Source organism: Agrilus planipennis, unplaced genomic scaffold (genome assembly GCF_000699045.2).
Source record: "Agrilus planipennis isolate EAB-ADULT unplaced genomic scaffold, Apla_2.0 scaffold56, whole genome shotgun sequence".
NCBI classification, from domain to species: domain Eukaryota; kingdom Metazoa; phylum Arthropoda; class Insecta; order Coleoptera; family Buprestidae; genus Agrilus; species Agrilus planipennis.
Window position 1 is genome coordinate 897,481 of NW_020438870.1, and position 15,771 is coordinate 913,251.

Consider the following 15,771-nt stretch of genomic DNA (forward strand, 5'->3'; position numbering starts at 1 on the left):
ATAGTATAAAACAAAGTCGCTTTCCCGCTGTCTGTCCCTATGTATGCTTAAATCATTAAAACTACGCAACGGATTTTGATGCGGTTTTTTTTAAAAGATAGAGTAATTCAAGAGGAAGGTTTATATGTATAATACATGCATAATATAGTAGAGAAACACTAATAATTTTAGAGGTTTCTAATGTGATGTCGTAAATAAACATATTTTTTTGCGCTTACATTGCAAACGCTGACTAAACCCTACGAGATAGATCAAAATAATGTACTACAGTATTGTACACCGTAAAAAAGCCTACAAAAAAGTCCGGGATGGTATACGTCTATCTCTTAGGGATAAGCCACAATAACCATTTTTTACCCTTTACTTTTTACGAGAAATAGTGGTTTATTTCCGAAGCGATTTTAAGCAATACAGCATTAATCCTTATCCAACTTATACTTTTAAATACATTGTGCATATAATATGGATTAATGGGGCCTTTACAGCATGTAATTTAAATGAATATTTTCGAAGATATTACGGATTTAAAATGCAGCGACATGGCGGTTGCGGCGATACCGCCAGGGAGGCCGGTTTGTATTGTCTAATGACAAAAAAGCTGGGAATGTTGTATATAAAGACAGTCTGTATTATATTTAGTACCAGCTTTGCACCCGTGCGAAGCTGGGGCGGGTCACTAGTTAATAAATAATAGAAGATTGGAAGCAATATTTAAAAGAAACGTAAATGTAGTAGTTCTAGTAGCATTAAGCTATTAAAGGGGCAATTTGTACAGAATTTTTCAAAAATGAGGAATTATACTAAAAACGACAAGTAGGTTTAGGAAGAAGAAATATAAACTGACTTCTAATTGTTATTAAAGTAATTAATAAAAAATGCTGGTATATAATATACAAGGGGGTTCCTAAACGGAAAAACGAGGTAGCAGTTAACAAATTATGTACAGATACCTCGTATACCGATTGCGCCAGGTTTACTCATCCTGTATATGAAAACATTTGGATGCATTAACTTTAAATACGTCGGCGATACTCCGCTAATACGTACGATGCAATTACTGGCACGATGCACTAACGTTAATTAAAGCAATGAAGTAAAATTGTGAATAAGCACAATCACTATTTTCCTTGAATTAATATTTCAAGAACACAGTAAAATACTATAAACATTGTGCTCGGTTTGATAAGGAATGTTGTTTATGGTTGTTTATAATTTTCCTTTTTATTAATTTTGTGTATTCAGTGATGCCAGGCTGAAAAAATGCCCTTAAAAGCATTAACAAAAATTATTAATGCCGTTTTTAATTGGAACAAAGATAAGCATTGACGTATACGAATGCGGAATGCTAACCGAATGAACATTTCTAATTGAAGGTTGAGAACTGATTTCGTGAGTTAATCTTAAAAAATCTTGTGACCAGTTTAAGGAATTCATTATTTTCAGAAAACTACTACTACCTAATAAATGAATTTTTGGTATTCGCTTAACACTTAGTACTTTTTACGTTTTAAAATCTCGCTCGTCATGGGCAGATCTGCTTAAGGGCTTTTTGGGCTGCAGCCCAGCGTCCCGTGGATACCAAAGGTCTCCAACCTTTATTGAAATAACTATAGACTATCCTAAGTAGGGAAGTACGAATGGATTAGATATGGGCCAAAGTTGGATTGCCGTTCATGAGCTCTAGGAGAAAGTTGAATTACAGCTATGGGCCAGATATGATTGAACTACTGGATGATAACATCGGGCCTGGCTTGAAGACCAAGATGAATCCTAAAGATGTGTCAGAGTTAGTCTAGTGACAACCAATCTTCTGCCAAAGTTAAAATCAATGGTCCAAAGAATAAAATTACTGCTATTAATGTCTCTTTGATTACAAAACAATAAAATATTGATTACAATATTTATTTAATCATTCTAGATATCTTGCTGGCCCAAGATTAATCAGCCGAAGTTAATGTAGCCAAATGTGGTCCAGGTCTGAGACACAGACTATTCTTGCTAGATCAATTGTATGCCCAACCTTGGATGAACTCTGTTTAGCCAAAGTTGGATAACCCAATATTGGGCTCAAGTTCACCCGATTGTCAACTCCGGCAGTTCCTACATGGGATATGGTGAAGAGAAAAAAATATCTACGTAACAGTAAAAAAAATCCGATCATAACGTTGTCAATCCTGCGATCAATCAACCTGTGTGCACGCCCTAGACAAAAATTTTCAGTCTCTCTCCAGTCTCTCAGAGTCTTTCAGCGTCTCTGAGAGCGCCTCCCACAGTCTCTCGGTTATTGCCTAGGTGTTTTTATGGATCTCTTACAATCTATGTATGAGAGACTCGAATGATAAAATTGTTAATTCAGAGATTCGAGTCTCTTACAGAGAGATTGAATGAATAAAACTGAAAAATTGAGAGACTCGAGTCTCTCGTAGAAAGACTGGGATCTCTGAAATATGTTGAACTTAGAAAATTTAAACCATGTCTATTGAGACACCACTTATTGAGAGATTGGAGTCTCTCGTTCAGAGAATGGATACGAAATGAGGATCTCTCTATGAGCGACTCGAGTCTCTCGTTCAGAGACTGGATACGAAATGAGGATCTCTCTATGAGCGACTCGAGTCTCTCGTTCAGAGACGCTAAACAGTCTCTGTCAAAGAGACTCATTGAGAGACGGAGACTGGAGTCTCACTTTGAGAGACTCTGAGAGACTGAACATTTTTATCTCGGGCGTCTATCGAACGGATCGGGGAATTCCCTGTCGTTTGTTTTCGGTCTGTGTATTTTCTGGCGTGTGCGTCTTCTCTTCTCGTCGTTAAAGTGACAAATTGATTTTGTTATTGTAAGAACTGTGTTAAAACATTTTATTGTCCTATTTTTTTCTTATTTCGTATACTTACTACCTACATCATTAGAGACAACAGTTTTTTGACAAAAATGGCAATTAGTTGAGTAATTAAGTAGGTCCCTAAGTAGTATAAGCCCAGAGCCTCACAGATTCATGATCCGCCTCTGTCGCTCGTAACTAGATATACATAGATCATTACATCATTAGGTTATTGTTATTAATTTTCCGTGAATTCTTGTGATATTACGGCACTTTTCCGATTTCACGCAAATTTTCTACCGATAACATTAAAAACAATTAGAATTTCAATTTACTCATTTCCGAACTTACAAGAAGTGATGCAATACCTTTCACGATAACTATTCGGTCAAAATTAATGAATAAATTTAGAATCGTCTGAGTCAAATAATATGGAAAATTGCAAAATTGCTTGTCTCTTAGTAAAAATTGAAATGCTTAAGGAAGATCATTCACGAGTTTGTTCGTTATTCTTAGAAGCTATAAGGGAGGCAAATTAAATTTTCGTATGAATTCGGCGAAGTTTATTTAAAAGCGAAAATATTGACGAACATGAATTTTTTGTTTGGTTACTTAGTTACCTGCACTTCTTTTGGCCGATAAGAGTAAAATTTTAGTATGTAACGAAAATTCAATAGTATGAAGTTAGTAACGTGTATAGAAGTAGACGTTAATAGAGTTAGTTAATTCCAGAAAAGGCTTTCAATCGAGAAGATGATAGCTACAATTTGCATTACAAACAGAGTTACATATATAATCAAAACATAATAATATATGATGATTATGAACTACATTACAAATAAAAGTTATGTATGCTACACGTAATACAGAACAGTGACTGAAATAAATGCGAAGCTTGCAAGACTTGATGCGGGATTATAAAACAAGAAAATTAAATAAAAGCGTCAGAAAGTTAACCTTTTCCAAGGAAACGTATTTGAAAGTAAATTTAGGCAAGGACCTGTCCGGCCCTGGTAAATCACGCAGAGAATATGACAACGCAACGCTGCCTACAATCAACTGGAAATTAGCAGTATGTGTAATTATTCGCATTGGCGCCTTTCATGAATTTGAAGTGCAAGCCTTGCAGCAAACAAATTATTTACTACGAGTAGATTTGCGCCTTTGGCTTCGGCAAAAAAGTGCTTCAGATGTCAATTTTTCCCACAGGATGATGTTTACATCCACGGTAGTCCGGATCTAATTTCACAGGACTTCTTTATATGAAGTTGTATAAAATAGCAAGTGTATCAAACGCCAGTGCCCAATACAAATGATTAACATTTCTGTGTGCTGATCGCTGCAAATGAAATTCGCCAAATATTTGCCGTTCTTGCACAATTGAAAAATAATTTGGAAGCTTCTACCACACGATTGTTTGCAGTAAATATACGTATGTGTCTATGTTTACATCCGTGGTAGTCCAGATTTAACTCCACAGGACTTCTTTATATGGGATTGTATTAAACAGCACGTGTATCAAACTCCAGGGCACAATACTAATATTACCGTGTGCTGATCGCTACAAATGAAATTTGCCAAATATGTTCGACGTTCTTGCACAATTGAGAGAATTATTTGGTAGCTTCTAAAACACGATTTTTTGCAATAAATATACGTATGTGGGTATGTTTATATCCATGGTAGTGTGGATCTAACTTCACAGGACTTCTTCATATGGAGGTTGTATTAAATCAAACGCTAGTGCACAGTACTAATACTGATAGGACAAACAACTCATTAATAAATAAGCGGTAAATTTGTTGTTTATATTTACTTTAGGTTTTCGACAACCTACATGGTTTAGTTTAGATTGCATCCATGTGAAGCTACTCTGTCCTTATCGCAATTTGTACTCAATAATGTAGTTATACAACACCCATGTTATCATATCACGCCCAGGATCGGATTGTAATTTTTTGTGATTTTCCTACAATTTTAACCCCGCTGGTATACCACCATGCGATTCTTTATTGCATCTATAATTAACACCTTAACCCACATTAAAAAAATGACTTAGTAGAACTTTGTGGGAGGTAGATAGGTAATTTTGGGGAATTCACCGTATGCCATAATAGAACTCTATTACGGGTTTTTTAACATTCGACATTGCAACCCTAAAACGTTACATTTTCATTTTTTTTTTCTGTTTTAAATCATTATTGCAGTCAATTATGTAAAATGTCTTGTGCATATCCTTCATGGAAAATAAATATAAATTACTTTTTTTGGTTACGAATGCTGCAACAAACAGTTAAAAAACAATTTCAACAACAATCAAACAACACCTGAATGAATAGTTTATATCACACGTTTTGATGTTGACACATATGTATATTGTAGATGTACATATACCCACGGAAAAGATCCAAAAAAGCGTTTTATACGTTATGTACCTTCTTGAGAGCAATAAATACTTTTAAGAATATTACGAGCACGTAACAGTAAATTTTATTAAAAATTGGAGCGGTTGCGTTTCCAAACCAGTTCGGAAATGGACCATGTGTGTCGTTACCATGTAGAAACATATGTAAAGTTGGTACACAGCATGTGTCGTAGTGTTTTGTGACCGCCAAAAATTAGTTCGGTAATTTCTTCTAAGTGGTCTTATTTGCCCATGAGCTGCACTCAATTAATAACTGATAAAAAAAGAGATGTGCTCTTATGTGCATAGGTATATACGTTATAGTTGTACTTCTATTTTCATACCTATTTAGCAGGTGTATACACAATAATAATAAAATATTTATGTATTAAGAAGATTAAAGACAGAAGACGCAACGGCCCGCTGCGTGATAAACAACTGCGCATCAGTTTCGGTATTGTCAGTTGTCAAACACAAAGCGCAAACAAAATGTCCTTGCCTACGCGAAAATCGGATGTTTTATTGCGCAGCGGACCATTGAGAACAACACGTCAGTCTTTATATAAGTAGTTTATGCTCCTATCTGTAGTCTTATTGTTATTTTGACAACAATGTTGCGCTAGGAGCAAAAGCTTTACCCGAAGCGAATGGTCTGAAAAGCGTCATGATTAATAGAGAACAGAAAGCGACGGAGTCCGTTGCGCGTAGAATAACTGCGCATCAATTCCGCTACCTATTGTCAGTTGTCAAACGCAAAGCGTACCTAAACCAAATCTTTTTGCCTACATGTCAAATCTGATGTGTACTGCCCTACTGCGCAGTGAACTCTATTTCTTCTTCAAACGCCCTTCACGCCCACTGCTGGACATAAACCTCCCCCGTTTTTCTTCATTTCTTGCAATCCTTTACCTTCTAAAGCAAGTTGGTGGTTTTTTCAATGTCATCTCTCCAACACATTCGTGGTCGTCCTCGATTGCGTTTCCCCGCTTTAGGTCTCCATTCCATCAGCTTGCGTGTCCATAGTCCATTCCTTAATTGTGTCACGGACCTGCCCATTTCCACTTTAATTTTGTCATTCTCTCTTCCGCAATAAAACGCCTGTTGTAGCTCTTAGATCTTCATTTCTTACTTGATCTTCTAGAGTGATTCCTATCATTGACCTCTCCACGAGTCTTTGGACTACTCTCAATTTGAGGACATTTGTTTTTCTCAGTGTGGTTGTTTCTCCTCCAGCTTTTCCCTTCCTGTGCACGAATTGATTGATAGAAAAGTGAAAAGCAATTTCCATTTCTGATACAATTTCCCTTGGAGAAACCTTTCATTCTCAGCCCGTTCACAACAAAAGTGTCCCCAGTAGCACACGACATTGGCCCAATATTTATTCTATATTGGTACAATATTGTATATGGGCCCAATATTGGCAATTTATAGCCAATATTGGTGATATATAGGACATATACCTTTTTCCTATATTTTAATACAATGTTTATCCGATATTTATCCAATATTAATAAAAGATATTTGACAATAACTTTTATTTATATTGATTTGTAATATTTATCCAATATTGGCAATATATACAAGGGATGTACCTTTTCCTTTATTTATATAGAATATTTATCCAATACTGACCCAACATTGAAAAAACATCTTTGACAAAATTGAGTCCATATAAAGACACTTTGCCCGGCGCTTGGGTACCAAAATTCTTGGAAGATTGATGGTTAACTTTTAGGTCGCCTAGAAATTGCAACCTAACGTAAACTAACCGTTAGCTAATATTGGTAATATATTGGAGATGTACCTTCTTCCTATATTTTAATACAATGTTTATCCGATATTGATCCAATATTAATAGAAGATATTTGGCAATAACTTTTATTTATATTGATATGCAATATTTATCCAATATTGGTAATATATATAAGGGATGTACTTTTTCTTTTATTTATATAGAATATTGATCCAATATTGATCCAACATAGATAAACCATGTTTGGCAAAATTGAAAGTCCATATGAAGACACTTTGCCCGTCGCTTGGGTACCAAAATTCTTGGAAGATTGATGGTTAACTTTTGAATCGCCTAGAAATTGCAACCTAACTAACCGTTAGCCAATATTGGTAATATATAGGAGATGTGCTATCTTCCTATATTTTAATACCATGTTTATCCGATATTGATCCAATATTAATAAAAGATATTTGGCAATAACTTTTATTTATATTGATATGTAATATTTACCCAATATTGATAATATATATATAAGGGATGTACTTTTTCCTTATTTATATAGAATATTTATCCAATATTGATCCAACATAGATAAAACATGTTTGGCAAAATTGAAAGTCCATAAAGACACATGGCCCGGTGCATGGGTACCAAAATTCATTGAAGGCCGATTGTTAACATTTAGGTCGCCTAGAAATTGTGTTACGGTCGGAAATGCTACCGGGTTTTTCATCCTCTGAAAGTATTTGTTGCAATCGCCCATTAGTGCAAATAAAGTGTGTAAATGTAGAGGCAAGTAAAGAAGTGGTAAGTAAATGTATATTTTAATTGTTTAATTAATTATTATGTACTGTGTGATTCTCACATGTAGTAATAAATGTTAACTGGATTATATAATAAGTCAGGGAAAAGATAGTGTTTGGCATATATATGTATTCGTAATGCGTATAGTTTTGTGTTAGAACTTACAAGAATATTTCGTTCACATTAACAACGTTTTTCAGACACTTTTGGAGTCTATTTTGTTGAATTTAATTGCCCTTCAGGTACTTTTGCCGGACCCCTTGGGTCAAAATATCTGTGCTGGTTACTAGCTTGATACAGCCTGCTCTCCATCTCACCCTTCAGGAGGCCTGTTTGTGTATTAAAGATAGTTTTTAAGTTGTAGTTACATCGAATCTTAAATGGACGTGTAACGTACAGAGTCGTCTGTACAGATCTTATCTAATCTTATGGTGAGTGCATTTAAATTTATATTTCCAAAATTAATGTGATTTTATAAACACCTAATCGTATTGGACATAATTGGTTAAGTATGTTTTGCCGATGTTTGATTGTATAGCTCCGCCGTGGCGTCATCGCAGTTTATATTTTCATCATTTTTTATATTTTTTTTATTTTATGTGATCTTAGAATAAATATTAAGCTATAGGTATCATTAAATTGTAGGCTTGGTTGTAGGTAGGTATATTTTAGATAGCTCGTAATGTAATATGTGTAGGTACTTACAATAATTATTATTGCTGTTTCCGAAGATAATGACAATTTTTTTCTGCATTTTTAGAAGCTGTCCGAAAGCGGTTTCAAAATCCTACCGACAATGATATTAAAAAATCAATTTCGGCGTATTTAGCAGGTGCTCGGGACAAGGAAGGCGGGCGGAAGAGTAGATGACATTATTTCACATAATATTAGTTTTTTTTTATTTACAAAACATTTGTTTAGAATGTATTTTTTTTTGTTTGTTCGTAAATTTAATTTAATTTTCCATAATATAATAAAAAAAACATATACCGAACAATTTTTTATTTCAGTGTTCTATTATATTATTATTTCTTAAAATTGGATCAATATTCAATTTTAATATTGGGTTGATATTAAAAATCTACATTGGGCCAATAAAAAAAAATCTGACGTTTCCATCATTGAACCAATATGTAAATATAATATTTTACCAATATTTTTGTGGTACTGGGGTAGATATTGTGCCTATATATACATGATATATTGTAACTATATATAAAACATATATTGGACCAATCTGGAAAACAAATATTGGCTGTATTTTTCAAATAAATATTGCACATTTATTATTTCCTAACATTGGAACAATATTTAATTTCAATATTGGGTTAATATTAAAAATCTACATTGGGCCAATAAAAAAAAATCTGACGTTTCCATCATTGAACCAATATGTAAATATAATATTTTACCAATATTGTTGTGCTACTGGGGGTTCTTCTCGACTTACATTCTCCATCGCGTGTCAGATGAATCCAAAATGTCGAAAAATGTTGGTTTATTAAGAACGGAACAGGAGCAAGTGAAAATTGTAGATATCAAAATCACATACATTTTTGATGGTTAAATTTTCTTCGGAAACCTTTACGAATTTTAAATTTCAAATTAGCAGATGTTTATGCGCAAAACAAGAATCCATCATATAAGCCAGACGATTAGGAGACAAAATAGACCCAATATTATCCTACCACCTACAACTCCTTGAGTTAAGAACAAGGATTCCCTTTTAAAAAAAAGAACATGACAACAAAGTCCTTTTGAAAAGAAAATCGTTGTCAAAACTTATCTTTAGATGGGGTGCCGATAAGGAACAGTGCAGTGCTATTTTCTGTAAGTTGTAACACAACGATCTCCACGTCCACAATTGAAGATTTGAGGACTTAAAGCTAGAAAAACTGAAAACAGACTGTGCAATTTAGACAAAAATAAAAGTTGACGGGAAAACTTTGTAAAAGTCGAATTCTCTTTACCTGACTAACAGAAATAAATACAAAGCTAGCTGGAGCTTACTTATTTAGTTCTAATACCCTCTAGTGGTCACTTTAAATTCGAAGTTTGTTTCATTTACATTTTGTTATCTGTTTATAGATTTTCTATTCATCTTTTTGTATCTTCTTTTAAGTTGCGGATACTAATAATGCTATCGCGACGTTGACATTTACCTGAAAACTCGGTTTCACTAGAATTTGTCCGACATAGTTTACGACGATAAGCACATTTGGCTTGAGAATTAACTAGAAGCTCATTATAGGCGTTTTTAATGAAACTACCAGGAGAAGTAAAAGGCAAAACAGATGTAAAGGAGTCAAAACAACAAGAGAGTAATCATATCAATTTTTTCTGACGGAATTTGAATCTATTCTCGGAATTGTCTCAGCAAATCAAAATTCTGAAATAGAAAAGGTTAGAAACGGTCGAAATGTGTTGTTAGAGGTAAATGACGAGGATATCGTGAATAGAGAATGTTAGAAGTGGGGAGGTATTAGAAAGAATAGGAGAACAGAGGACTCTCTATGCAAATCAATAAGTGGATGTAATAATAATACGGATGTTAATAAGAAATAGCTTCTCAGACATGAAGGACTAATTGGATATACATTGGAAGCAGAAACAGGAGTTAAAAGGAGTAGAGGTTTAGAGTAGATTACTGTTCACAAATAGTTAAGGATGTGGGATGTTCTAATGTTACGGAAACGCGAAGATTAGCTCAGGATAGAAAAATGTGGAGGTGCGGGTCCAACCAGTCCTAGGACTGACGACCTTATGATGATAATGAATATAGACTAGAAAAATATCATATCAGACTGCAAATGAACTACTACAAAGGTCATCTATTTTAAGATTTCCTTATTGATCGATATTTTCTTTAGCCATATAGACATTATAAAATTTCATGTCTATAAGTTGCTTAGCTTCGCCTACTTTACATACAATTTGATCGTAATAAGTCAAACAAGTAACAACTGCAACCTTGATATTTGTGACCGTGTGGAGGTGTAGGTAATTGGTAAATGCAGTTTCCTTTTCGGACAGCCATTTCATTCAAAGCTTTTATAACATTTTATTGGGAACAACAAAATAACACGATTCATTGAATGTATTACATCCAAGTTACATCATTTACCTACAACAGTATTTCGTACCTATACGTGTAGTGGACATTTGACAGTTATTTTCATTTTCTGTTATTTTCAATTTTGCAAATAAGAAATATACACAGTAGAAAATATTATTCCATGCTGTGTTCAAGCGAACGAATCCTTAATTCTGCGAGAATAATAGATTAAAACAATAGGAGAACAGAGGACTCTATGGAAGTCAATAAAAAATAGGCGAGATAGGTTAGTAGAACACCTTATCAGGCATCAAGGTCTAGTCAAAGACATATTAGAGGCAGAAACAGGAGTTAGGAGGGGTAGAGGTAGACCTAGGTTACATTATTATTCGCAAATACTTAAGGATGTAGGTTGCTCTAGTTTTAGGGAAATGCGAAGATTATTATTATTCAGTGACCCCCAACGAAAATAAAAAAAAAACAAAGAGAAAACAAAGAATTATTTGGATGAGCAACTTATATTTAAGTGGTAGATATGGTATGAACTTACAACACACTAGGGCTGGACGATACCAATAATTAGATATCGAATATCAATACTATCAAAGTATCGAATGTATCGAGATGCCTATCGAAAGTATTGAGGTATTGGAAATAACGAAGTTTCAAAAATATCGGAAGTATCGAAAGTATTTAGTAGTGTAAGAAGGTAGCGGTTCGATAATTCGATATTCGCATACAACTGATATCAGTGGCCAATCAGGAGCAAATATCGATATCATCTTGGATTGATACTTTTCCCTATTCTACTACACACTATTTTAAACTATAGTAAGCTCCTACTTACTGATGTTCACACAACAACTCTTTCGCGAATGTCTATAGCAGGGGTTGCCAACAAGTCGATCGCGATCTATCAGCCGATCACGAGACCATTTTTGGTGGATCGTACCGGGTGACAAAGGTAAATAAGAAAGCATATAGAAGAATTATTTGTTAAACTGAAGAAACTATAACATTAAGATAGAAAAACTACATCTCATTCACTTCAAACAGATAAATAAGAATCATACTTAATCTTCGCAGCTGGTGATATAATGCAAACAGCACTATTAGTCTAGAAAAAGTTCAATATTTAAAAAATGAAAAAATGCCTGCAAGGTTTTCTTAAAAAATATTTTATACTTAAGTGAATGTAGAAAATTAAACCGGCATTACGAAAAACTATTTATTGGAAAAAAGTATTTTGAAAATACGTATTTTGCATTTAGCATTTAAAATACGAAAGGGAAATCTATTTTGTATTTTACATGTGAAGTAACAAATCAAAAAAGTATTTGCATTTTGTATTTAAATACTTTAAATAAACCATTTTGCACTTTTTTATTCAATTTGCGGTGTTAATTTTTGATGTTGTTCATCAAGTCATCCTACACCACAAAACCTGATGAACTTACGCTTCACTCGTTACTGTAAATTCGTTAGAAATTTTCGATCTAAATGCATTACTGATATGGTTATTGCTACCTTCAAAATTGCTTGATTTCAAACTTTAATTAGTAGATAGCCTTAAATAAAATTAATACTGATATTGACAATAAAATAGTTGTAATCAAAATAGATCGAAACACGATCAATTTAATAGTTTCTTACAGTACCTATCAGACAAAAACTGTAATTTTGACTATTTAATAAATTCTGTAATTGCGCAGTTAGAATTTTCTTGCAAACTCAATTATTTCGATAAATTATAAAAGTACACGAGTATTACCTAATCACGCAATTCGTTGAAGTGCCTGTGTCTCCAGATAAAGAATAATTACCCGTTTAATAAAAAAACGGCATATATATACTACGCAATTTATTGTAAGTAAGCTGTTGCTAATGTTTACTTTGTGTCTAAAAAATGATGAACAAGTGCTGCAATTTAGATAAAGACCACTCACGCGATGTCAATTTCATAAAGATATTAAGGTATTGAAATTATAATTGTTCGAAAAATAATTGAAATAATAATCTTTACAGGCATAGAGAGTCATAAACGATAATTAATTAAATTAACTGAGTTAAAAATTGTATCATTATGGAAAGAATGCGATTGCAGCAAGTTGTTATTCATCATCACAATTATCTACCTGAGTTTTTAAAGTTTAATCGTTAAATGCGTATTCACTTGTACAAGAGCAAATAATGAATGAAAAAACAAACAATTTACATTATTGGAAAAAGCATTTAGAATTGAAAGCCTAAATAAGCACTAACCTATTCTGAAAATCATTTTAAGAAATATTTGCATGTTTAAAAACTTACCTTTTTAATTTTTTACGATGCAGCATTGTGATGTTCATTGAATGATGTTACGTTCTTCATGTTTCGAAAATCTAACGTTTNGGAGCCATGTTTCATCCATTGTCACATATCGACGCAAAAACTCGGGTTTATTACGCGTGATCATCTTCAAACACTGCTCTGAATCATCAACTCGTCGTTGTTTTTGGTCAAAAGTAAGCTCGCGCGGCACCCACTTTGCATAGAGCTTTCTCATACCTAAATATTCGTGAATGTTGTGATGTATACGTTCCGTTGATATCTGTAGAGTGTCTGCTATTTCATTCAATTTCAATTTATGGTCATTCAAAATCATTTTGTGGATTTTCGTCGGTAGCAGCCTCTTTTGGGCGTCCACTGCGTTCACCGTTTTCGGTGCTCATTTCACCACGTCTAAACTTAGCATACCAATCCTTGATGGTTGATTTTCCTGAAGTTTTTGCTTCAACTGTATTTTTTCCCTTCAAAAAGCAATATTTTATCAACACGCGAAATTCCTTTTTATCCAGTTTTTTTCACAATAACAAAAGTTGCTTCACTAAAAATGCTATAATTCACAAACTAATGATCCGACAGCCGTCAAATTTATAGCCGCGTCTTTTGAAGGTTAGGACTAACTGAAAATCATATGGATTTAGTTCTGGTGCCGCCATCTATGTGTCAGGCCGGGGACTTTTCAATTGACCCTAGTATAATACCGATTTATAAGATATCTCAAAAACGAAGCAATAATGTCTAGTCGAGGTGCCCTGAATCCAAATCAAACTCAGAATGTGATCGTCAAAAGGATTTTACCAACAAGAAATTAACCTACTAACGCCTATGGACGGGTACATCTTTCGACTTACAAAGCCGAAGGGTTGTGCGGAAGGACCTCTTCAGCCAGGAGCTTCTAAGGATAGGAATAGACTCCTTGTAACACGCATTTTGTAACCTTCTCGACTTTTTCTGTACAATTTTCTTTTTGACAGTAGTAATAAGCGACTATTGTCATTGTTGCCGTGTATTTTCTTTCGTTTGATTCTTTGGTTCTCTTTTTTGGTTTAGTATGGATTAGTACAACAAAGACCATGGAGGCCATAGAACTCAGGGCATACGTATTAGAAGGAGCATTTTCCTATCTTCAGCCTCCCTAATGAGATCGTAGAAATGAGTGGGTCTTTCTACGAGAGACTCGAGTCTCTCAATTTTTCAGTTTTATTCATTCATTCATTCATTCAGAGACTGTGAGAGATCCATAAAAACACGTAGACAATAACTGAGAGACTGTGAGAGACGGTCTCAGAGACGCTGAGAGATTAGAGAGAGACTGAAATTTTTTTTCTAGGGCCAGTATTTGCTGAAGTTAGGAGTTGTCAAACTTTAGAAAAAGAATAACCAAATGGTCAAAGAAGACAAAATATCTAATAAGATATCAAAGAGTCAGTCTTACGTTATTAGTCAGGTAAGGATCATGCGCTATAATACGTGATGCATAATATTAACTACCATTATCGGTCGTGTGTGGTCACTTGTGACAGAGTCACACTCATGTTGCCAAAGAGTCACATGTGTCGACTACTGGCGTAAGTGATCCAAGGAAACCGTAAAAAAGCTTGGACCATAATCAATCATCATGAAATTTTGTAGACATATTGTCAGGGATACAAAAAAGCACATAGGGTACCTTTTATCCAGAAAAATAATGCTGTTCCCGAGGGATACAAAAATTAGTTTTATGTGGTCTTTCATGATCTTTGACACGTATTTAGAACATTAACGCGAGGGAAGCTACGGGAAGTCTAGTTATTGATTAAGTAGTCTTATTAACCCATGTTATTTGTATTAAAAATAAGAATTAGTTATTCTTTTATGTCCATTTTCCTAATAAAGAAAAGTGACCCTACAAGGAAAAGGTAGACCGCTTTTATAGCAATGTGTATAATTTCGTTATATAATTCATAACAATCTATGCAATACTAGGTTCTTTAAGTGTAAGCTCTAATACACCAACTTACTTTTCTCGCGAGCTTACAGTTGCTTAATTCGTTGCTTGCACGGTATAAAACTCCTACTAGCGTAGGCAACTGTCTAACCTTCATGTAACTGACCGCGAACTGGCTAAAGATTTACGCAATAATAAAAGGTGTTAAATAGCGACGAAGTTCAAAAACATTCGACCGCTTTAAACGGGCACTTAATAGTAATAGATTTTCAAAATTAAAAAAATAAACTTTTTTTTGGAACAAGCTTTTTCAAAATTTTAAATGAGGACCTAATTTTAATGGAGGTGCTTTATAAAAATTACAGTTGATATGTCACAATTTTCATATAAAATTTTGGAATTTTATTTTAATTTTGTTGTTAACAATTTTACACATTTATAAGTACCAATAAATTACATTTGCTAGTTCTACAGCTCAATTTCAACTTTTTCCGTAAGTAAAAGTAAAAGATTAGAAAAAAACCTCAAAATTACTTTTTTAGGTTTCCGTACGCATAACGTAAATAAATTAATTTCGAGCATAGGGGTCATTTTTGGGGGGTCAATGGGAAATTTACAACAAAGTTTTGCAAATTGTACTGTGTGACATATCAAGTGAAAAGGCTTGTTATAAGGGTCTCATATATATATTTCTACTACA

At 33.9% G+C, this 15,771-nt stretch overlaps 1 long non-coding RNA gene across 1 annotated transcript in view; it reads right to left on the reverse strand.

Annotated features, from left to right (window-relative positions):
- LOC108732662 overlaps nucleotides 1-15,771 on the reverse strand; it is a 233,703-nt gene that overhangs the window by 171,781 nt on the left and 46,151 nt on the right. The gene's annotated exons all lie outside the window — the stretch shown is intronic.